At 44.3% G+C, this 26,097-nt stretch overlaps 1 non-coding gene across 1 annotated transcript; it reads left to right on the forward strand.

Annotated features, from left to right (window-relative positions):
- The first annotated feature begins 24,043 nt into the window (after positions 1 to 24,043).
- Trnaa-cgc (transfer RNA alanine (anticodon CGC)) lies at positions 24,044 to 24,118 on the forward strand. The gene has a single exon. It is a non-coding gene; the product is annotated as a tRNA-Ala (tRNA).
- The last annotated feature ends 1,979 nt before the right edge of the window (positions 24,119 to 26,097 follow it).

The following is a 26,097-nucleotide window of genomic DNA, read 5'->3' on the forward strand; positions in this document are numbered from 1 at the left end:
CAATCCACAATAACTATTAAATTTTCGTCTCGCTTGACTGTCTGAATAGTTTCTCTTATTCCATCATACATTTCTTCAACCTCTTCATTATCTGCTGTGGTAGTTCTCATATGAACTTGTACTACTGTGGTAGGTGTGGGCTTCGTGTCTAATTTGGCTACTATAATGCGTTCACTATACTGATCGTAGTAGTAGCTTACCCGTGTTCCTATATTTTTATTCATTACTACCTGACCAGAAGTCTTGTTCCTTTTGTCACCGAACTTCACTAATTCCCACTACATGTAAATTTACCCTATCCATTTCCCTTTTTAATATTTCTATCTTACCCGCCGATTAAGTTATCTTACATTCCACGCACCGATCTGTAGAATGCCAGTTTTTTTTCTGCCTATAACGAAGCCCTCCTCATTAGCTCCCGTCCGGAGATCCGAATGGAGGACTATTTTACTTCCGGAATATTTTACCAAAGAGGTCACTGTCATCATTTAACCATACAGTAATGCTGTACAACAGTGTAGGCATAAGTGATCAGGTGGACATTTTCATACCCGTAGATGAGGTTCTGGACACCCACGCAGTGCAGACGTCCGCGAGGATCGTCGTATTGTAAGGAAAGCTGTGGCAGGTCGCACAGCCATCACAGCAGACAAGAGGGCATATGAGCCCAGACGTATCAGAGTGAATTGTTGCGAACCAGTTGTTAGCAGTGGAACTACAAGCATATCTTCCACCCACACCACTCGATGGAGGTGGACGGCTCTACTGGTACCGTCAGAGAATTCACTTGGAAGGTGGAATGGCGCATTGCTGACTTCAGAGATGAAAGCAGATTCTGCCTGCATGCAAATGATGGACGTTTGTGCCTACATCTACATCTACATACATACTCCGCAATCCACCATACGATGCGTGGTGGAGGGTACCTCGTACAACAACTAGCATCTTCTCTCCCTGTTCCACTGCCAAACAGATCGAGGGAAAAATGACTGCCTATATGCCTCCGTACGAGCCTTAATGTCTCTTATCTTATCATTGTGGTCTTTCCGCGAAATGTACGTTGGCGGCAGTAAAATTGTACCGCAGTCAGCCGCAAATGCTGGTTCTCTTCCTCAGTAGCGATTCACGAAAAGAACGCCTGCTTTCCTCTAGAGACTACCACTAAAGTTCCTGAAGGATTTCCGTAACACTCGCGTGGTGATCAAACCTACCAGTAACAAATATAGCAGCCCGCCTCTGAATTGCTTCTACGTCCTCCCTCAATCCGAGCTGATACTGATCCCAAACGCTTGAGCAGTACTCAAGAATAGGTCGTATTAGTATTTTATAAGCGGTCTCCTTTACAAATAAACCACATCTTCCCAAAATTCTACCAATGAACCGAAGACGACTATCCGCCTTCCCCACAAATACCATTACATGCTTGTCCCACTTCATATCGCTCTGCAATGTTACGCCCAAATATTTAATCGACGTGAAAGTGTCAAGCGCTACACTACTAATGGAGTATTCAAACATTACAGGATTCTTTATCCTATTAACTTGCATTAATTTACATTTATCTATATTTAGACGTAGACCTGGTGAGCGCTGTCTCGAAGAGTGCATCTGTCCTAGACACACTAGCTGCGACAAGCTAAAGGTCTTATTCTGCTTTGGTACTTCTGGAGAGGAAGCCAACCAGCGCACGGTAAGTGCCGAATGTTGTTAGACCCGTTCTTCTGGCGTTCTTGCAACAGAACGACAATGTGTTGTTTCAACAGGATAATGCTCACCAACACACAACACATCTAGCACAACGCACTCTGCAAGACCTGCTATAACTTCTCTGTCCAGCAAGATTCATGACTGGACGAGAAGTGACTCGCGCGGCTCGTCATCCAACAACTACGTGAACAGGTTAAGCAGGTATGGCATAACGTATCCCATGACAGTATTTGACATCCGTACGATTGACTGCACCTGCACCTCCATTGCCACCCGTGGAGGCTACACCAGAAACAAATATGTGTGTTTCAGCATGTGTCGGGCAGGTCGGTGTGGCCGAGAGGTTCTAGGTGCTTCAGTCTGGAACCACGCGACCGCTACGGTCGAAGGTTCGAATCCTGCTTCGGTCATGGATGTATGCAATGTCCTTAGGTTAGTTAGGTTTAAGTAGATCTAAGTTCTAGGGGACTGATGACCTCAGATGTTAAGTCCCGTAGTGCTCAGAGCCCTTTGAACCATTTTTTTTCAGCATGTTTCAATAAATGTGTCCCCAGAACAGCTTTTGCTATTGATCTGTAAATGTAGTCATTTCATGTACTCCACATGCACTGTTGCAAAAATAAATCCTGAGTGAGACGGAAACATCTTAAAGAGTGTTGCAGTTCTTTTATGTTTCTCTCTCTCTCGCTCGCTCTCTCTCAAACACACACACACACACACACACACACACACACACACACATACATACTCACACACACACACACACACACACAAAGACACATAAATATACATAAGGGTGTGTGTGTGTGTGTGTGTGTGTGTGTGTGTGTGTGTGTGAGAGAGAGAGAGAGAGAGAGAGAGAGAGAGAGAGAGGGGGTTACAGTCACCGGCGCCTGCCGCTGGACCATCCATTTGACAGAAAACTAACTTTGTACGCTGACGGACTGCATGCTGAACTTCTCTCAGTGTTGTTTGTTATTCAGTGATGGCGATTAATTTCCACGATTGCTAGTGTAGAAGATGGAATTGGGAAATGGGTATCAGTTAGTGGGTCCAGAAATACCCTCCGACACACGGCATTAGGTGGCTTGCAGAGTATGATCTAGATATAGATGTAAAATCTTAGTGCCTATCTAAAGTGTTGTAAAACGAAGAGAGGAAGTGAAAATGAGGATTACAATCTTTCCTAAAATTTCTGAGATGTAAAATAATTTAGGAAATCTTTTGCAACCACAGCGGAGAGATTTGCTCCATCTATCAGGTAAACTTAAAAAAATAGCTACACCTACTTCCAAAAATCACCTTTCGCACGAATCTCTGTCCGTATCACACGGCGAGATTCGTCCTACAGTCTTTTGAAGAGCTTGGGAGTAAACTCACCTTGATGTCTTGGGCAACTGATTTTTCTGTTCTGATCCCAGTGTAGCATATCTGAGTGTCAACTATCTGGAGTGTATGGTAAGCTGAAGTACAACATTACCTTCAGCATTCTGCCAAGTAACATAGCCCTGTGAAAATTGTGCCACATATAGAAGGAAATGCTACAGTACAGTACAGAAGGTAAGTGAAAGAAGTATGCAACGAGCCGAACAGAAATGAAGTTTTTATGCAAAAACAATAATTACATTGAAGCACCAGCAATTTTTGATACTCCACTGAAGATTACAAAAGGTGAGACACGGTTCTTAATTCGCTATGTCATCGCCACGGACGACAGTTGATGCTCTGCAACGTGCTCCCTTGCTGGCTTCAAGTCGATTAGTAGTTTTTATGGCAAGGCGTTGCATTCCTCCACTAGCGTGGCTCACGACTGCTGGACGATCCTTGATGCATGTATACGCGGCAGTACGGTCCCTAAAGTACCGGCAAAGCGATAGGATATACGACGGAATAACAGGCAGGCCAGTCCATTCGCCGAATATTCTCTCTTTCGAAGAACGCTTTCACTCGCTCAGTTTGAGGCGGTGTCACATAACATCCATAAAAAGGAAGTCGGGGCTGAATGCATCCTAGAAATGACGCTCATAGTGGAAAAACGACGTTGGTAGGTGAGTGTGACGAATTCAGAGACTTAGAGGTCAGTACGCCTATGAGACTGAATGGATATCCACACCATTATACCTGGACCACCAGAACGATATGGTAAGACTTGAGACCATGTAACACACCCAGTATAATTTCCCAGCATGATGCATATCCACATACACCATCCACCATCCAGCATAGGAATACTTTTCAGACCATGCGGCGGCCGCGGTGGCCGAGCGGTTCTAGGCGCTTCAGTCTGGAACGGCGCGACCGCTACGGTCGCAGGTTCGAATCCTGCCTCGGGCGTGGATGTGTTTGATGTCCTTAGTTTAGGTAGGTTTAAGGAGTTCTAAGTTCTAGGGGACTGACGACCTTAGATGTTAAGTCCAGTAGTGCTCAGAGCCATTTGAACCATTTTTCAGACCATGCATTGCCGTCCGCAATGGACACACAACTAATGAAGGACCATTTCCGGCCTTTTGTAATGTCCAAGGGGCTATCATAATTCGCGGTTACTTCAGTGTAATTGTTGTCTTAGAATAAATGCGTAATTTCTGTCGTCTTATTACAAATTTCTTTCAGTTATCCTCTGAATTATGTTCTAGCAGTTCTTTCCACTTATGGTCCAATATTCATCGATGTATGTTACTTGGCTGTGACATACGATGCGGAAGCTATTTTTGTCCTTAAATTCTGCAGCCCTGTTTACTTCTGGCCCGTAATTTAGAGGAATTGGGTGACCTCCGAAAATCTACCAGAGACTCATCGAATCCGTGCCATCTAGAATCGGTGATCTATTGCGTTCCAGAAGTGGACCACCATGCTAGTGAGTACTCGGTCATAGTGTTTAAGGTCATGTGTGTATGTAATTTTGTGACTAGTCCCACACGGTTGAAGGAAGTGCCAAGGTATCAGTATCGCTTGGTTACCGTAATGTCTGATATCTTTTCAGCAAAGGAGTTCCGACCCATCCGCCCACTGATATTCCTAGCTGTACTGTGTCTGAAAAGTTATATCTTGTCTTCTTGCTGCAACATCATGTTAGAAATGTGGCTACTAAATTTCATTTTTGGTTGTAGTATTGTTCCAAATTCCAACAGGCAACAGCCTGTAACCAAACATTTTACTGACACGAACAATAGGCACCTTCGCTAGTAGTTAGCTGGTGCTTTTCAGCCCCTGATATCGCTAGAGGTCACGCAGCTGTAGCAGAACTCCAAAACTCCCAGCTTCTACTGACAGGCAGACCGGAGACAAACTATGATTCACTTCCTACGCAAGGCGTGACCACCCGAACCCTAGCGATTGGCGCACGAAATTGACAATTTCGAAAGGAAAACCTGCACATGTTTTCCCACAACTCAAAATTAGCTTGTGCAATTAGTGCAATACTCAGCGACAACAATGTCAAAGTCAACTCTCACTACCTAGCAATACGTTAATCGAGATTGGCAGCATCAGAACAAGAGAGCGCAAATTTTCTGTACCTAATTCGTAACTACATAGTATCTACGCGAAGGAGTTGCCAAGAATCGTTCCTGCTATGGCAGTTCTTTGTAGGTAATCGGCAATGGAGTAAAATTTTAGCTGTTTCACTCTATTTTTTAATCACACAGTTGTATATTGATTTAGGGCCCTCTTAGTTCTCGATGTCTAAAGACTGCGTTCGGAGAGTCAACTCAAGCGGACTCCCTACCTACTGACCAACAGCTCCGATGGAGGACTACACGGAGGTGTCAAAAGTCATGAAATACCTTCTAATATCGAATCGAACGTCCTACTGCCCAGCGTATTGCCGTAACTCAACGTGGCAAGGACTCAAGAAGTCGTTGGGAGTCTCCTGTAGAAATATTGTGCCATACTTCTATAGCCGTCCAAATTTGCGAAATTGTTGCCGATGCAGCGTTTTGTACACGAACTGGCCTTTCGATTATGTCTTATAAATATTCGATGGGATTTATATTGGGTGATCTGGGTGGCCAATTCACTCGTTTTAATTGTCCAGAACGTTCTTCAAACCAATAGCAATCAGTTGTGGCCCACTGATTTGACATAGATGTTTGGAAACAATGAAGTCCATGAATAGCTTCAGATGGTTTCGAGTAGTCGAAAATAACCATTTCCATTCAATCATAGGTTCATTTGGACCAGACGACCCAATCTATTCGATGTAAACACAGTCCACACTATTATGGAGCCATTACCGGCCTGCACAGTGCCTTGTTGTCAATTTGGGTCTATGGCATCGTGGGATCCGCGCCATAGTCGAATCTTACCATCAGCTATTACCAAATGAAGTGTGGATCATCTCGCCAGGCCATAGTTTCCCAGTCGTCTAGTTAACAACTGATATGGTCATTAGCTGAGGAGAGGCGCTGTAGACGATGTCATGGTGTTAACAAGGGCACTCGCGTCGGTCGCCCGCTGCCATAAGGCCTGGCCAGACAGAATGCGGCCTGGCCGTCCGCCCTGTGGCCTTGAACCGCAGCCGGCAGGCCGCTCTGTTGAATCGCTCGTTACTGTATGGCGGCGGTCACACAGAGTGCAGCTATGCAGCACCGGCAACCGGCCTGCCGCACCTGCCGCCGCCGGGTTGTCACAGATTACAGATTCGCAACAAGCCGGAGCGGCTGCTTGCCTCTGTTGGCGCATTCAACTTCTCTGCCATCACACTAGAAGCAGCGGCGTGAGGCGGTTTTTGTCTTGCAGCTCGTAGTGCATGCATCATGGACACAGAAAGACTTATAGAGGAGGTGAGACAATACAACTTTTTGTATCATACACGCGATCCTGATTTGGAGGTAGAATATTTTTGCCTTCGATATACTCTTGATAGAAAGCTGAATTCTCACAAATAGTGTTGTCACTGTGACGTCCATAATTTCCAATATCACGTACTGAAAACTCGTAGTATGGATCAACGATCGCCAGGAGAACCAGCGAAAAGAATTGTTTGTAACAGAAGAACTGGGATCCACTATGCTTCGGGCATTTTTACCTGATATGCTTTCCGTCTATGCTTCCAAGGCAGTTCAGAAACCCCCAAAGTTCTAGTAATCCTTCAGATTCCTTCCACATCTCTGTTGTAGGAGTAGGTAAATACTTGGGTTGTAGAACAGTCCATATTGCCTGACACACTTGTTGCACAATTTCTGAGACTGTTGAACGTCCTATCGGAAAGGAAAATCTATGGTCTGGTGACTGTCGACTGTAGTCAAGTATCTGGAAACGATTAAAATAAATTATGCCGATAGAACGAATAGATAAGTTAATGACCAAATATATGTTTGTTTAAATTCAATGACAATGTTATGAATACAATGAAACAAAACTATCTATTAAGTTGAAAGTTCTCTCTGGCGGGACGTACGGAACTAGGTGTTACTATCGTTTGCTGTTTTCGTAAACACTGCAGATAAATTTATCACTCCACTCGCAACTACGTTGTGGGATACCACTTTCTTCCGCCGAATCTTTCATATGATACAGCAAAACTGAAATGGAATAAATTATATGACTTCTGTTTGAAGCACAACGAGGCCACAAACGGTAAAACTTACTTCAAACAAATGGCTAGTCTGTGCCTTGTATCAATTGGCTTTCTCCAGTTCGTTGTGCGCTTGTCGGTGCTACCTTTTTTCAGGCGATGCAGTTCCTCGAAACATTCTCGCAACATACGAAAATATTTGAAGGACCTATCTTCGTCAGACTCTAGATCAATACACAGACGATGGTATTCTCCTTAGCTTTCTCTCTTACTATTAATATCGTGCACCCAATATCTCCTCTTCTTGGTGCCATTTCGTATCACTAGTGCGAGCTACTCATTCCTGCATTTAGATAACGTGTCCCGCGTGAAGCTTCCAAATCGTCTAACGCCACGACAATCGCGCTAGCATGCAAGCTTAATAATGGGGTTCGGCCCCTTCCACAGTGTAACAGCTGACGCAACAAGAGTCGCTGCTGCCGGCCGTTGCCTGTGTGGCGTCGCTGGCCGCTGACTGGCCCGGCCTCCCGCTGCGCCGTCCGTCTCAGCGGCAGGCCGGATTCTGTCTGGCCAGTAGTGATGGGGAGCTCGTGAATGAGTCGTTCAAATGAACGCTTCATTCCAGTGAAGTGTGAACTAACCACTCATTTTCAACGAACTGGTACTTAACTCTTCACAGATAGCACACTCCACACTTTTTTCTAGTTCACTCACTCTCTTCCGCTCTCCCTCTCCCATTACATCGGCGCGTCTACGGGTAGCCTACCGTTGGCAGCGCTTGCAGAGAAATGAATATTAAAGATACAAACGAAGAGGCTGGCTGTTTGTTAATAACACTGAAAGAGGGATTTTAATAACACTGAAAGAGGGATTTTACCTGAAATCGTACCAATGACTACAGGTGACAGTTTACGTTTTGAATCGGGAAGGTTATTATTCTCAACAAAAATAAAATCAACAGGAAAACTTCTGAATAATTACTTAACGTAGGTATATAGACTTTATGACAGTGGTAAACATATTCATTCTATTTTGGATTAAATTTTAAAAGGAACATAAAATTGGACTGCATTTCGTTGGTAGTCCTAGTTTTCAGTCCATGAATAAAATTAATAATGTTTCATTTGGCAAAGACTTTCTTGGGCGCTTCCTGAGAAAATGTCAAGCAAAATTAAATGTAATACTTTCTTTATATGTGACAGGCTTATCTGTTTATCTTTCCTTTGTCCCCTTCGACCATGCTCTATTTAACTCAAACGCTATAAGAGCGCAAAATGTTGCGTGAACGTTACTGCATAGTTCGGCCATCTGTTGGTAAAATTATGAAGTATTACGAAGCTTTATTGTACGAGCGAGGCGAAGCGAGCGTAGCCGCAGCTAAGCGGCGAACTGGGCAACTTCGCCAGGCTTCCGTACTTCATGAATGAACTACTTCATTTGAACGCTTCACTGCAAAGAGAGAAATGAATGAAGTAGTTCACGGGGATGAACGATTCGACCCATCTCTACTGGCCAGGCCTATAGTCAATTGACGCCAGATTTAACCGCACTCTCCTAACGGATCCGTTCGTCGTACGTCCCACAGTGATACCTGCGGTTATTTCCCGCAGTGTTTCTTGTCTGTTAGCGGCGGAAACTCCACGCAAAAGCCGCTGCTCTCCGTCATTAAGTGAAGGCCCATGGCCAATGCGTCGTCCGTGGTAATGCCTAAAATTTGGTATTTTCGGCACACTTTTGACACTGTGGATTTCGGAATATTGCTTTCCCTAACGATATCGGAAATGGAACGTGCCATGTCTCTAGCACCAACTACCATTCAGCGTTCAAAGCCGGTTAATTCCTATCCTGCGGAAATAACCTCGTCGAAAACTTTCTCATATGAATCACCTGAGTACAATTGACGGCTTCGACAATGCACTGCACTTTTGTACCTTGGGTAAACGATACTGCCCATGTTTTGTCACCTCAGCGCATAGAAACAATGCTCATAAACGAGTGAGATCTGAAATATGCACGTCGTTATTGCGGAATATCTCCATAACCCACAGTTCCATGCAATTTGACAACGTCACTTATAATCTGTAAACACTTTAGGGTACTGAAGTGGAACTATGCACTATTAGAACAAAGTTATGGGCAACGGGAAATATTTTCCCAGATCTGCTTGGCTTGGGCAGTGGAGTCCTTCCTCTAGCAGCGGTACAAGTGGCAGGAATCTTTGTTCGCCGGACTAACAGAGGTCTATTGGTTGCAGTCCCAGGTGATACAGGCTTGAAACACTCGTAGCTGTATTCGGAGTCTAATAGAAGACAGCCTGGCGTGTCGGACACCTTGCTGCAGCACGACAAGCTGTAGCGACGGGTCTAATTAAACGCAGTGGCATGTTAGCTATCCCGAGGTCTGCCTCTGCCAAACCACATACCCTAACAGCCTTCCACCCTCTGACGGAGATGGCAGCATCAGTCCCATCACTCTGCCTCCGTCGACAAACGTTCCGATTTGTGCCTTTACGCACTGTTGGTAGCCTTTAATAAATAAAGTCCTTGTGTAATTCATGCTCTTACGTCTGTTCAGTGTTTTCTGATTCTCCCATGACGATCATAGCGGTCTTATCTATGAGTGAATCCCACCTGTGCGACTGGCTGGTAAAAGTCAAACTTCTGACTCAGATGCATCATACTGATTTTTGTTAGCAGTTCGTAAAACGTAGATTAAACATTTCTAATTCTAGGTGTTCGTGTTGTCTTCTTTGCTGAAGAGCCGAATGACCGGCTTTTTCCCACAACTCTGGGATCTTCCCTTTCTCGAAACATTAATTTAAAAGAGTTAGGAGTGCTTCTTTGTCCCACTCGGAATTTTAAGGATCACGTACGTCTTATTCTACTGACACCTTACAGTTCTTGGATTGTTTCAGAGCTGTTTAATTTTTTTAATAGTTTGCAGTTCTCATCGATCCCACTTTCATAGCAGATCTTCGCGATTCGTCATTCAGGCTTTGACTTTTCAGTGAACGAGTGTAGAATTTCCAGTGAAACTCCCCGACAGTTTTTGTGGTTCTGTTTGTTTCAGTAACAACTTCTCCTCTGCCGTTTTGAATTTTAATAGTGATATGCTTGCCTTTTCATTGACTGGAATGACAGACTCTCACGTTGACATTGATTTTGAAGGTCTCCTCGGTCATTTGTGTGTATTTTGTTTTCAATATTCTCTTCCGATCGCCCTCTTTATGTCTTTGTTGAGGTCCCTGTATTTAGCCTCGTCTCTGTTATCGTTTCGCCTTTCTTCTATAACCTTTCTGTTTCAAGATTGAATCCCGGATTTTTTTTCTTTTTGGAGTTCACTGACTTTCTCTACGCCATTTGGGTTCTGGTAGTAATTTCTGTTGAGAGGTCTTTCAGTTCCATTCTCGCAAATATTTTGTTGATAATTTTTTGTCTTTGTACTGGTAGAACTCACCTCTTTTCTCTTTCCTATTGTCGTGACCGGTGTAAAGGTGGTTTATGACAGACAACTAAGCAAATTCGGTTGCTCGGTGTATGTGATTTGCTCGCCGTTCTGTCAGGGCCTCTCCAGTTACACTCCCTTTTCGGATTTCTTTGGAAATTTGTTCATGCAGTACAAAAGTTCCTCCCTGCTGCCCCTGTGCCGCTGGTAATAGCTGCCGCGACTTCCTTTAGATGTATTCCTCTTAACTTTTCTGTTGGTTGTTTAGGAAATTTACCATCAACCATCCTCTCTGGTTTCACGTTGAATGTCTCATACTTCCATAGAAGGGGTTTCTGAACTTTTTCTGTTCTCAGGTCTTCATAGAATTATTCAAGTTCTTCATCGGTTGAGGAGAAAGTATGTGAGTACGCACAGTTGATCTGAAGGCTAACCTTAACATTAAACGCAAGTATCACTTTGATGCCTCTGAAGTGGATGTGGACCTGGTAAAATGGTGTCCACTCCTGTAGTGATATAACAGTGCTACTCCACCAACATGAGAATTTACGTCTGAGGTAGATACTCAGACTTGAGGACAATAGTCGCTTTGCTTTTGAGTCTCGTTAACTTTCTCCGAAAATGTCCCATTTGATGTTATGCAGTTCATGTTCCAAACACTCGAGATGTTCTTGATGTTTTATGGTGCGAATATTATACGCAGCGGCATTGGAAGTTTTGTTCATGTTGATGCTGTTTTCTTAGTGTTGTTGTATTTTGTTGCTTCATTTAATGAGTTGAGTTTTCCCCCACTTCCCTCCTCCAGAATCCTTGGGTCAGACACATCTGAGTGCGAGATTCCTAGCCTCCACCTCTGCTTTCTGCTTTCCTGGGGCGTGCTTGATTTAAAGTTAGATTTTTCCTTCAGGAAAGTTTTACAACATATCTTCCCATGCTGGTTCAATGTGGGTTGAGAAGAGGTGGAGGTATTTGTAGGAGTTAATAGCCATTTGAAGGGATAGGCGTTCTACGGCAGGTTCCCATCAGTGTATGATGATGAGGAAGAATAAATTCTCGTATGGAGCAGAATGACCTCTCCTGAGATGATCCTGCTCCCACCATTCTGTGAAAGGGAACCGCCTTTAATCATACTCGTAGCGTTTCCACCTCGATAGTTCACAATTGAATACCGTGGTAGGCTGACGCGACGTTTGTACAAAACCATCAGGTACTAATTCAATGATGTTCTACGACGACTGAGAAGTTCTGCATAGAAAACACCAAATTCAGCATAGGTGTCTCCTTCTTAAAGTAACTGCAAGTCGAAAAGCCCTTCAACATAGACGCTTTTCACTTTTATTGACTAAGCATCAGAAGTGATAATATAATCATTTTGTATGGAACCTAAAAATTATATTTTCAAACAATAATAAATATACCTATTTCTCAGGAACTATTCAAGAGACTTTTAAAAAGATTTCTTGGTATAATCTCATGAGGTTTTTTGAATATAATTCATAGGAGAATTTTAATGATATTTTAATTATAATTCTGTAAGTTGAACATAAAATTCATGTAAAATTACAAGCGCTTTGTTACATATTTCAGTTTACACTCAGAATTACGTACTTTATTCTTGAGACAGAATTCATTAGGCTTAGAGAAGTAATTGTACGAGAGTTCATAATTCAGCCTTCATAGTTTCTGAGAAAGAGGAACATAAATGTAATTCATAGTTCAACTTAATATGTTTTATTGTCTAACTTTTTCTGAAGGCGCCAGATTTGTACCCAGTGTCCTTCTTCGCCACAAGGCTTCTTTTCTTTTTGTCTCCTTTCTTTCCTTTATAGGGTTTCAGCTAATTTTACACCTGCAGACAGGCGCCGTAAACAGTTATTTAGTTAGTTAGTTAGTTACGTGTTGCATTGATCAATAGCACGGAAAACCGTTATGATGTGGAACGTATCAAATGCACAAGAAATGCGCACAGGAAACAAGTTTTTATTCTTTTTTCTTCTTTTGTTTTCATTATAGTGTTATACCTAAATTTTTCTATTATCTATCCCATTCCCTTAAATGGCGCAAAATGCATATACTATATCTCCAGATCCATTTACTCATGTTTAAGAATTCATCTATGGTATAGAAGGAGTTGTCAAGGAGGTATGATTTCAATTTGTTTTTGAAACTATTACTGCTGTCTGTCAGACATTTTATTTCATCTGGTAATTTATCAAAAAGTTTTATAGCAGCCAATTTTACCCCTATCTGTGCCAAAGACCGGTTAAGTAAAGGATAGTGTACGTCTTTATTTTTTCTGGTATTGTAATCATGAATGTCGCTCTTCATTTTAAACTTGTCATTTCGTTACTGAGTAAATGTACTGTGAGGCAGTTGTAAGAATTCCTAACCTTTTAAACAGATGTGCGACTATGAACCCCACACATTATTCTAACTACTTTCTTTTGAGCTGTGAATACCTTTTGTCTAAGTGTTGAGTTTGCCGCAGAATAATATTCCGTATGACATCAGAGAGTGTAAGTATGCAAAGTGTGTTAGCTTACTAATTTCTACCTCCTCAAAATCGGCAATTATTCTTATTGCAAACGTTGCTGAACCTAGTCGCTTTATGAGATCCAAAATATGAATTTTCTAATTAAGATTCTCATCTATATGTACAGATTTATTCCAGATGTCTTGAGTGAAATTACCTCTATTAAAGCTCGTTCTCTCTAATACCTTCATACTCCCTATGTTCCCGCCGCTAAATACACGAACGGTGCCATTAGTAGCAATTCTGAGAACTGTAGCAGATGACAATGTGGTTTTTGGGCATCGTTTATATACGAGTGAATTTCGAGACTCATTTGAATTCTGGGTTTCGCCATGATCACAAATATATGAAGTTGAGGATCGGCCAGAAACCTGCAAATCGGCTTGACAACACATAGGGTGCTATTTGGAAGCTTCTCTTTGTGAATTTATGAGTTATTATCTTTCTGTCCCTTTACATATTGAAGAGTAACTACAAAAAGTGGACGTCGCAGTAAGGTCCCGTCACACACTTAATAATTTTTCAGGCACTTCGGATGCAATTTCATCATTTAAACTTTGGAAAGTTATTGCCCAAGAGCTCTACTAATAAGTAGAAATTAAATTGATAATTAGCATTTTCAGTTAGTTTCATGAACGTCCCTCCTAAAGATGACTTACTGTACACAACACTCCCAGCGTTCTGTGATCCTAGTTCCACATACTGGTGACAACGGTTTCTCTTTCATATAAGCTAGTTTCTTTCTCCACTCCTTTATGAGCCCGTTTCTTCGGTCATGACGTATTATTTCTGTTCACAGTATATTTTCTTGAGATGGATGTTAATTCCTTTATGGCTGTTCACATTTTGCAATCAATACTATGTTGTTATTCATTCATTCTTGTTCTTATGCTTTAGGGATAATGCCAATGACAGCATTCTTAAGAAAAATATTTTCGGAGTTTATAACGGTCAAAAGACATGTGACATACTCATAATGGTTACAGTGCACCTGCAGGAACGCCCAAAAATGTGAATCCTGTCTGGTGAATGATCCTTTTAGTTTTCAGTACGCAGAAGACAACCAACACAAATAATTAGGCAGTTATTGGTATATGATGCCTCAGTGTATATGTTGCAGTCAGTGCATTTGAGTATTATTTGTAACGACGCTCAGTTCCTAAATCTAGAACAGAAATGCGAGTAAATAGGTATTCCAGCCCTCATCACCCTCCTGTTTGAGATGTAAGGTGTAGTCCCTTCCTAGATCGATCCAGGAACTCATTGACTGGTACTATTCCTGCTAGTAGTGTAAATGTATCTTGTTAAAGACGCAGGACATTCTTGGTAACTTTATAGCAGACATGTAACTTCCTGGTTGGCACAGAATTATCCCGCTAAATTCACTTGGTCTTTCATATCATTAGATTGATTTCTCAGAGCGCTTTTCACTTAGGTGTGACACAAGGTTATTACATTAGGCTTTAAAGTCCAAGAAAGTAGTACAACGAGGATACTGCAACAAATCTCATCTTTTACGCTGAGATTTATCTGTCCTAACTGCCACTGGGACAGTAAGGGAAAGATATATACCACATCTCCTCACTAGTTCTATGTAACGTAGTCGCCCCTAAAGTGAGGGCTTCTATAGTTCGCTGTTCCTGTCTCGCTGAAGGGTAGATTTGTAGCCTTTCTCTGACAAAGATACACGCACCCAGATCGAAAATCAATAATGAAACTTTAAGACATCTACTCTGTCGAAACTCGTCTTACTACTTCCATTACTCCGTAGTGTAAGGGTGAAGAACGTACGACCCTGCACAGTTGATAATGCCTCTTTCCGCCTCTGTCACTATATAATTTTTCGTAACAAAGAATAAATAATTTTGTTTGTGGAATGGCACATCACCATTCTACTTGCGTATACCACATGACAGCGAGTAAAGTCGAGGTCTCGAGTGAGAAATATATTGCTAATTCGTGCCGATCTAGGCATGCTCGTGAACAAAATACTTCATGTTAACTAAGATAGACTTTCGTCATCGGCCGCTGTTGTCGACCGGCTCTAGGCGCTTCAGTCCGGAACCACGCGGTTGCTCCGGTAGCAGGTTCGAATCCTGCCTCGTGCATGGATGTGTGTGATGTCTTTAGGTTAGTTAGGTTTAAGTAGTTCTACGTCTAGGAGACTGATGACCTCAGATATTAAGTCCCATAGTGCTTAGACCCATTTGAACTATTTTTTGACTTTGGTCGTAAAGTTATTGTGGTGAGTTGTATTTCATTTGTATCAGTACAGTTCAAATTTTAGTAGAATTTTCCGTTAGTCCACTGAACACAAAAGCAAACATCAGACAGAGATTAATTACCTACAAAATGGGGTGTCCCATGGGGAATGATCAATATTCTGGGATATGATGGAATAACCAGTTGAAGCAAAAACGTTTAATAATAGTGATCTCAACATTGTGTATATATCAAGAACTACAAGGAGTTCTTAATCTGTGATAGTGAGAACAAATCTCTTCTATTGCCACCTCTTCACCTTGCATGTTTTGGGAGGTGGAAGTAATGGCCAAAAGAAGAAAAAATTTTCAGAAAACATGGCTTCTAAAGTGCATATCTTAAGAGTTATGAGTACTTTTTCATCTTCGCTACTGTGGAACACATCTTTTCTACTGATCAAGTTCACATGCTCTTGAGGTATGCACCATGGAGCTTATGTTTACCAGACATTTTTTAGTTCCAATGCTCGTTCCTGTCAGATCCCTGAACACATATCATTCCTTTTGGGACGACAATTTTCAAGTAGTTTACTGATTCCATAGCTGCTGAAACTTACATGTTCTGAATTAAAGTTTTGTCAAACCAGGTGTGGAAAGCATTTCCTTCCAGAAAGGAATTATCTTTCGACAAGAAGAGTAATAGGCAAACATTTGGTGGCATAAGAACAGGAAAATAAGAGAGTGAGGGATGACTTCACAAACTAACTGCTGGATATGGTTCAAATGGCTCTGAGCACTATGCGACTTAACTTCTGAGGTCATCAGTCGCCTAGTACTTAGAACTACTTAAACCTAATTAACCTAAGGACATCACACTCATCCATGCCCGAGGCAGAATTCGAACCTGCGACCGCAGCGGTCGCTCGGCTCCAGACTGTAGCGCCTAGAACTGCACGGCCACTAAGGCCGGCCTACTGCTGAATAGTTTTGTTTGTGACAGTAGCACAGTAAGTTATCACGTAGTAACAGCAAGTGATGTAGTTTTGAGAGTCGTTCCTCTTACTCTGTGACCAAAAAGAGTCTCACTTGTTGGCAACTAGGAGGTGCATTTACGTTCTAAGGCCACCGAATTTTTTACTCTCGACTGGAAAGAGATAGAAACATGCGCATTGTTTTAAAACGAGGCCGCGTTCATTGTCAATACATCCCAGAGATGGCAGCACCGTATGCCAGATGGAATTTTACCGCCAGCGGCGAGAATTAGAACTGTTTTAAATACTTAAAATGGCGACGTTTTCCTTACTTGAACAGCGTGCAATCATTCGTTTTCTGAATTTGTGTGGTGTGAAACCAATTGAGATTCATCGACAATTGAAGGAGACATGTGGTGATGGAGTAATGGATGTGTCGAAAGTGCGTTCGGGGGGCGACAGTTTAATGAAGGCAGAACATCATGTGACAAGAAACCGAAACAACCTTGGGCCTGCATAAGCCGGTCTGAGGGCATGATCGAGAAAGTGGAGAGAATTGTTATGGGGGATCGCCGAATGACTGTTGAACAGATCGCCTCCAGACTTGGCATTTCTGTGGGTTCTGTGCACACAATCCTGCATGACGACCTGAAAATGCGAAAAGTGTCATCCAGGTGGGTGCCACGAATGCTGACGGATGACCACATGGCTGCCCGTGTGGCATGTTGCCAAGCAATGTTGACGTGCAACGACAGCATGAATGGGACTTACTTTTCGTCGGTTGTGACAATGGATGAGACGTGGATGATATTTTTCAATCCAGAACAAAGCGCCAGTCAGCTCAATGGAAGCACACAGATTCACCGCCACCAAAAAAATTTCGGGTAACCGCCAGAGCGGAAAAATGATGGTGTCCATGTCCTGGGACAGCGAGGGCGTAATCCTTACCCATTGCGTTCCTAAGAGCACTACGGGAACAGGTGCTTCCTACGAAAATGTTTTGAAGAACAAATTCCTTCCTGCACTGCAACAAAAATTTCCGGGGTAGGGCTGCGGGTGTGCTGCTTCACCAAGACAACACACCCGCACATCGAGCTAACGTTACGCAACAGTTTCTTCGTGATAACAACTTTGATGTGATTCCTCGTGCTCCCTACTCACCTGACCTGGCTCCTAGTGACTTTTGGCTTTTTCCAACAATGAAAGACACTCTCCGTGGCCGCATATTCAACAGCTGTGCTGCTATTGCCTCAGCGATTTTCCAGTGGTCAAATCAGACTCTTAAAGAAGCCTTCGCCGCTGCCATGGAAACATGGCGTCACCGTTGTGAAAAATGTGTACGTCTGCAGGACGATTACGTCGATAAGTAACGACAGTTTCATCGATTTCGGGTGAGTAATTAATTAGAAAAAAAAATCGGCGGCCTTAGAACTTGAATGCACCTCGTAATACCAGCTCCTATGGATACACCCCTGGGGAAGAGAACGCATAGCACAACACACTTCCTGAGCCACCAGATGGAAAATATTGTTTCGGTACTTCCCTTTTTTCGAGCATGTATCATTTGTTAGTGCACAGCCGTTATTTTCTTCATAACAAGTTACCATAAACGCATCATAACTTGTCACCTAGAACAGTATTGCATAGGAAAGCTCAACGAGCAAAATGAGGATCTTCAAGCAAATATGCAGTGGCATTCATCGGTTCAGTTTTGTTCCTCTGAATTAGAGTAGGAAGTTCTCCTAAGCCGGACTTCTGAACCTCGCCTATTGAACCCAATTATCGAGACTTCCTGAGTGTTGAAGGTCATTCATGCCAGAACAATCTTTGTTTAGAAAAGTAAATCCTTTTCCGGCATGTTTTGATTGAAGGTACTCTCCCCACACACGGTACAGGGCTACAGATGCCACCTCTACCATAAAACCAAAGCAAATAATATGTCTCAAATCGTTGACTTTTATTCCAACTGCGACTTATTATATAACGTTTACGCGAAGTTATTAAGTTTCAGGTATACAATATAAAATACGAAGAGCATTAAAGTTCTAAGGCCTCCGATTTTTTTTCTCCCGACTGGAAAGAGATAGAAACATGCGCATTGTTTTGAAATGAGGCCGCGTTCATTGTCAATACGTCCCAGAGATGACATCACCGTACGGCAGATGCAATTTTACCGCCAGCGGCGAGAATGAGAACTGTTTCAAATATTTAAAATGGCGACGTTTTCCTTACTTAAACAGCGTGCAATCATTCGTTTTCTGAATTTGCTTGGTGTGAAACCAATTGAAATTCATCGACAGATGAAGGAGACGTGGTGATGGAGTTATGGATGCGTCGAAAGTGCGTTCGTGGGTGCGACAGTTTAATGAAGGCAGAACATCGTGTGACAACAAACCGAAACAACCTCGGACTTGCACAAGCCAGTCTGACGACGTGATCGAGAAAGTGGAGAGAATTGTTTTGGAGGATCGCCGAATGACTGTTGAACAGATCGCCTCCAGAGAGATGGTTCCTTTGAAAGGGCACGGCCGATATCCTTCCCTCAACCGAGCTTGCGCTCCGTCTCTAATGACCTCGTTGTCGACGGGACGTTAAACACTAATCTCCTCCTCCTCCTCCAGAGTTGGCATTTCTGTGGGTTCTGTGCACACAATCCTGCATGACGACCTGAAAATGCGAAAAGTGTCATCCAGGTGGGTGCCACGAATGCTGACGGGCGACCACGTGGCTGCCCGTGTGGCATGTGGCCAAGCAATGTTGACATGCAACGACAGCATGAATGGGACTTTATTTTCGTCGGTTGTGACAATGGATGAGACGTGGATGCCATTTTTCAATCCAGAAACAAAGCGCCAGTCAGCTCAATGGAAGCACACAGATTCACCGCCACCAAAAAATTTCGGGTAATGGCCAGTGCTGAAAAAATGATGGTGTCCATGTTCTGGGACAGCGAGGGCGTAATCCTTACCCGTTGCGTTCCAAAGAGTACTACGGTAACAGGTGCATCCTACGAAAATGTTTTGAAGAACAAATTCCTTCCTGCACTGCAACAAAAACGTCTTGGAAGGGCTGCGCATGTGCTGTTTCACCAAGACAACGCACCCGCACATCGAGCTAATGTTACGCAACAGTTTCTTCATGATAACAACTTTGAAGTGATTCCTCATGCTCCCTACTCACCTGACCTGGCTCCTAGTGACTTTTGGCTTTTTCCAACAATGAAAGACACTCTCCGTGGCCGCATATTCAACAGCTGTGCTGCTATTGCCTCAGCGATTTTCCAGTGGTCAAATCAGACTCCTAAAGTAGCCTTCGCTGCTGCCATGGAATCATGGCGTCAGCGTTGTGAAAAATGTGTACGTCTGCAGGGCGACTACGTCGAGAAGGAACGCCAGTTTCATCGATTTCGTGTGAGTAGTAAAAATCGGAGGCCTTAGAACTTGAATGCACCTCCTACATAACTGCAAAATGAGTACTAGGACCTCTAGCAAGAAAATGACAGTTATTAATACACTCATACGCTACAGTCAGCCGGTCGGTCGGCGCTTGACGTGGGGCAGCGGGTGGCGTGTGTCCGGTTGCCGGTAAGCTGTGCCCGCGGGAGGGCAAGAAAAACACTCGCGGATGTACACTGGTGTCCAAAATTAAAGCACCAAACTGTTATTTACCCGTCCTGTGTGTAATTCACGATGTAATCATAAAGCTTTCAACCTTCTGCACGGAAGATGGCATTACGGTCAACGGACAACCGTACCACGATGACGTCGGGGAACCTGTGTAACGAGGTATTGTTTGCCGGGTAGTCCCACATCCACAATCGCTGTGTACCCAGTCACAGACGGAGCAGTATGTCACAGAGAAGGTACCTATCAGGCTTTCTGCGGTGGAGGGCCATGGAAACAAAGAAAGCAAGACAGTCGCATACTGATTAGGCCCGACGGCTTGGTATGAGTCGTCCTGTTGCTTCTTGGATATGGTGACAGTTTATAGAGTCTGTAACTGTATCCCGAAGACGAGCGCCGGGCCGGAAACGTGTGACGTCAGAGGAGACGACCATCAATTGGCTGTAAGGGCATAACAGTACTGCCTTAGTATTGCACGGCAACAGGCATGTCACAGAAGTGAATGTCTTGAGTGGAGTCATCAACATGCCATCTCGACGGTCGAAGAGTGGGCCAATGATGATTTGACAGATGAGTTCCGATTTGGTGTGGAGAGTGATTATCCGTGGATTTGCATGTGGACAGAACCGTGGGACACGATTTCGGGGTCCAAAAATTGTGTAAACAGGCCATTATCGTGGAGGATCCACAGTGGTGTGGGCAAAGGATTATGTTGACCACTAGAACACCTATTCATGATATTTACAGGTGAATCAGCAAGATTCAAATGAAGTCAGGTACCGTGAGGAGATGTTGAGATCTTTACGAATGGTTTTTACCAGATGCTGTGGGCCCAGACTTCATACTGATAAACTACACTCCTGGAAATTGAAATAAGAACACCGTGAATTCATTGTCCCAGGAAGGGGAAACTTTATTGACATATTCCTGGGGTCAGATACATCACATGATCACACTGACAGAACCACAGGCACATAGACACAGGCAACAGAGCATGCACAATGTCGGCACTAGTACAGTGTATATCCACCTTTCGCAGCAATGCAGGCTGCTATTCTCCCATGGAGACGATCGTAGAGATGCTGGATGTAGTCCTGTGGAACGGCTTGCCATGCCATTTCCACCTGGCGCCTCAGTTGGACCAGCGTTCGTGCTGGACGTGCAGACAGCGTGAGACGACGCTTCATCCAGTCCCAAACATGCTCAATGGGGGACAGATCCGGAGATCTTGCTGGCCAGGGTAGTTGACTTACACCTTCTAGAGCACGTTGGGTGGCACGGGATACATGCGGACGTGCATTGTCCTGTTGGAACAGCAAGTTCCCTTGCCGGTCTAGGAATGGTAGAACGATGGGTTCGATGACGGTTTGGATGTACCGTGCACTATTCAGTGTCCCCTCGACGATCACCAGTGGTGTACGGCCAGTGTAGGAGATCGCTCCCCACACCATGATGCCGTGTGTTGGCCCTGTGTGCCTCGGTCGTATGCAGTCCTGATTGTGGCGCTCACCTGCACGGCGCCAAACACGCATATGACCATCATTGGCACCAAGGCAGAAGGGACTCTCATCGCTGAAGACGACACGTCTCCATTCGTCCCTCCATTCACGCCTGTCGCGACACCACTGGAGGCGGGCTGCACGATGTTGGGGCGTGAGCGGAAGACGGCCTAACGGTGAGCGGGACCGTAGCCCAGCTTCATGGAGACGGTTGCGAATGGTCCTCACCGATACCCCAGGAGCAACAGTGTCCCTAATTTGCTGGGAAGTGGCGGTGCGGTCCCCTACGGCACTGCGTAGGATCCTACGGTCTTGGCGTGCATCCGTGCGTCGCTGCGGTCCGGTCCCAGGTCGACGGGCACGTGCACCTTCCGCCGACCACTGGCGACAACATCGATGTACTGTGGAGACCTCACGCCCCACGTGTTGAGCAATTCGGCGGTACGTCCACCCGGCCTCCCGCATGCCCACTATACGCCCTCGCTCAAAGTCCGTCAACTGCACATACGGTTCACGTCCACGCTGTCGCGGCATGCTACCAGTGTTAAAGACTGCGATGGAGCTCCGTATTCCACGGCAAACTGGCTGACACTGACGGCGGCGGTGCACAAATGCTGGCAGCTAGCGCCATTCGACGGCCAACACCGCGGTTCCTGGTGTGTCTGCTGTGCCGTGCGTGTGATCATTGCTTGTATAGCCCTCTCGCAGTGTGCGGAGCAAGTATGGTGGGTCTGACACACGGGTGTCAATGTGTTCTTTTTTCCATTTCCAGGAGTGTATAACGCTCGATCTTATAGAGCATTGGTGGTTGGTGTTTTTTCGGATACGGAAGATATAGCACTCATTGCGTAGTCTGCTCGCTGTCCAGATTTGAATCCTGTAGAGCATGTCTGGGATGCGCTAGGCAGACGGCTTGCATCACTTGAGCATCCATCAACCATTGTCCAAGACTACGAGCAGCTCTGCAGGAAGAATGGGCGTTATTGCCTCAACATGAGACTGATGACATCATTCACGGCGTGCCCCATGGTTGTCAGCCCTGTATTGCTGCCAGAGGGGGTCACACCCCATACTGAGAATATTAACCAACTGCCGGAATGTGTTTGCCAATCAGTTAAGTTAGAAAAAAACGCAGAACATTTTTTGTCTACCGTCATGCACGTTGCAGTTGTTTACGTTTTGAATTCATTGCGTTGTTTCTACTTTACTATCTCATGTTGATACAGTTTTGTAGCAAAATAAAAGCAACATGGCAAACCTTCTCTTTGTTGATTTAATTTTGGGTCCAGCGTGTTAATCTGGTCTCGAAGCAGCTAGGAGCTGTTTAAAGGAACTATTTATGGAATATTTTGCTATCACTGTTGGGTTGCAGAGCTAAGTCAATTATCTTAGCCGTTTCATCATATTGATAACGTTAGCAGACAGCCGAAATGGGTTTAAAAATCAGGTACTGCGTGGACTCGACGTCGCGAATCCGTGTCAATACTTCGCGACGTTTACCGCTAGACCACGAGCTCATACAGTATTGTATTAGCTCGAGAAGACACAACTTTTCTTCGAGACACTCCCACACTCTACAATCTGTTCAGTATACAGCTGAGCACCTCCACTGCTTTATCCTCATGCTGTCTGGAGAAGCCTCGCCTCCAACACTTTGCGCCCCCATGCTCTGACGGTTGTTATTTGTTGACGACTGCCCCTGTTCATGGGGCTGTATTGTGTGACTACGAACGTTGGGGGCGTCTCCTTGTGCTGATCTACCTAAAACTACTAATCACCTGAAGATGCTGAGATACGCAGCGAAGCCGGTGGTGAATAAATCATCAGATAATAGTTGCTTGCTGTGTTATTCAAGTTCAGTTTACCATTACATTCAACATATGTGGCTGCCCATATTATAAAGCAGTACGTAAGCAACTTCATGTAGAAACCTTTGTTGTAGTTTTGGAGCAGCAGCCTGGCAAGGCAGAGAAACGTTTTTAAAGCCAGTCCTGGTGGTAGCTGAGTCGCCACAAGCATCGCTGCGCTCCCGGGTGTATGACAGCACAGTTGACCATTCTGAATGCGAGCGCCGGGACGCCGTCTACAGTATTTCAGCCGTTGTATTCTGATTGAAGGAGAAGCGAGCTCTCTCTGAAGTAAGCAGCTTGGTGACTAGCGAGTGCATCAAGTCGAGGCAGTTTGAGGTTTTGTAGGGGAATTACTGGGGCGTGAATGTGGACAATCAGAAATCAAACTTCCTGGCAGATTAAAACTGTGTGCCCGACCGAGACTCGAACTCGGGACCTTTGCAAAGGTCCCGAGTTCGAGTCTCAGTCGGGCACACAGTTTTAATCTGCCAGGAAGTTTCATATCAGCGCACACTCCGCTGCAGAGTGAAAATCTCATTCTGGAAACATCCCCCAGGCTGTGGCTAAGCCATGTCTCCGCAATATCCTTTCTTTCAGGAGTGCTAGTTCTGCAAGGTTCGCAGGAGAGCTTCTGTAAAGTTTGGAAGGTAGGAGACGAGGTACTGGCAGAAGTAAAGCTGTGAGTACCGGGCGTGAGTCGTGCTTCGGTAGCTCAGTTGGTAGAGCACTTGCCCGCGCAAGGCAAAGGTCCCGAGTTCGAGTCTCGGTCGGGCACACAGTTTTAATCTGCCAGGAAGTTTCATATCAGCGCACACTCCGCTGCAGAGTGAAAATCTCATTCTGGAAACATCCCCCAGGCTGTGGCTAAGCCATGTCTCCGCAATATCCTTTCTTCCAGGAGTGCTAGTTCTGCAAGGTTCGCAGGAGAGCTTCTGTAAAGTTTGGAAGGTAGGAGACGAGGTACTGGCAGAAGTAAAGCTGTGAGTACCGGGCGTGAGTCGTGCTTCGGTAGCTCAGTTGGTAGAGCACTTGCCCGCGAAAGGCAAAGGTCCCGAGTTCGAGTCTCGGTCGGGCACACAGTTTTAATCTGCCAGGAAGTTTCATATCAGCGCACACTCCGCTGCAGAGTGAAAATCTCATTCTGGAAACATCCCCCAGGCTGTGGCTAAGCCATGTCTCCGCAATATCCTTTCTTTCAGGAGTGCTAGTTCTGCAAGGTTCGCAGGAGAGCTTCTGTAAAGTTTGGAAGGTAGGAGACGAGGTACTGGCAGAAGTAAAGCTGTGAGTACCGGGCGTGAGTCGTGCTTCGGTAGCTCAGTTGGTAGAGCACTTGCCCGCGAAAGGCAAATGTCCCGAGTTCGAGTCTCGGTCGGGCACACAGTTTTAATCTGCCAGGAAGTTTCATATCAGCGCACACTCCGCTGCAGAGTGAAAATCTCATTCTGGAATCAGAAATCAGTTGACGCTACGTATTCTAGTAATTAGTGACTTTTCAATGGAATATAGTTCGATTTCGAGTTACGAGCAGTGGGGAATTGTCGCGAGTGATGATTTTAGTATCGTTTTACGCGGATTCGGTGTTTTATCAGTCACAATGCACTCATGTATCATGTGTCTAGTTGACTTGTATGATTCTTCTCGCTGTTGATGATTCATCTAGTAATGGGATGTGGTGAATTTTGTTTTAGAATCTTTGTTTGTTGATAACTTGCGCGCCCATGTTGCATTACCGTAGTCCATAAATCAACATCCACATCAACTTAGATACTCTGCAAATCACATTCAAGTGCCTGACAGAGAGTTCATCGAACCACCTTCATCATTCTCTGTTATTCCAATCTCGTATAACGCGCGGAAAGAACGAACACCTATATCTTTCCGTACGAGCTCTGATTTTCCTTATTTTATCGTGGTGGTCGTTTCTCCCTATATATGTCGCTGAGTGTAATTTCGTGAGAAGATTCTGTCGCAACGAAAAACGCCTTTCTTTTAATGACGTCCAGCCCAAATCCTGTATAATTTTTGTGACACTCTCTCCCATATTTCGCAATAATACAAAACGTGCTGTCTTTCTTTGAACTCTTTCGATGTACTCCGTCAATCCTATCTGGTAAGGATCCCACACCGCGTAGCAGTATTCTAAAAGAGGACGGACAAGCGTGGTGTAGGCAGTCTCCTTAGGAGATTTGTTACAATTTCTAAGTGTCCTGCCAATAAAATACAGTCTCTGGTTAGTCTTCCCCACAACATTTCCTATGTGTTCCTCCCAATTTAAGTTGTTCATAATTGTAATACCTAGATATTTAGTTGAATCTACGGCTGTTAGATTGGACTGATTTATGGTGTAACCGAAGTTTAACGAATTCTTTTAGCACTCATGTAGATGACTAATAATTATCGGTACATTAGTCTCATTAGCTCATGTGGATTAGTTTTAAATGTGTGTTTCATGTTAATGCAGTTTCAGGTGTACGCTCCACCTGTTGACTAAATGTTAATAGAGCAGATACTTACGCCGTTTCGCAGCCAAGCCGCCCAAATGTTGCAGCATGAACATACAGTGCATACCACAAAGCCAGTACTTGGCAACCACAGTCACAACGTACTTTCATTCAGTTGCTGTGTGAAACTTGGGCTATATGAGCTTCAACTCATAAACGCAATAACCTGCCATGGATGACTTATTAACCAAAACACATGTGGAGTGCCAATTTTAAGAAACAGATCGAAATATGTGAAAGAACATCTAGGAGC

Source organism: Schistocerca cancellata, chromosome 6, assembly GCF_023864275.1.
Source record: "Schistocerca cancellata isolate TAMUIC-IGC-003103 chromosome 6, iqSchCanc2.1, whole genome shotgun sequence".
Taxonomy (NCBI): Eukaryota; Metazoa; Arthropoda; class Insecta; order Orthoptera; family Acrididae; genus Schistocerca; species Schistocerca cancellata.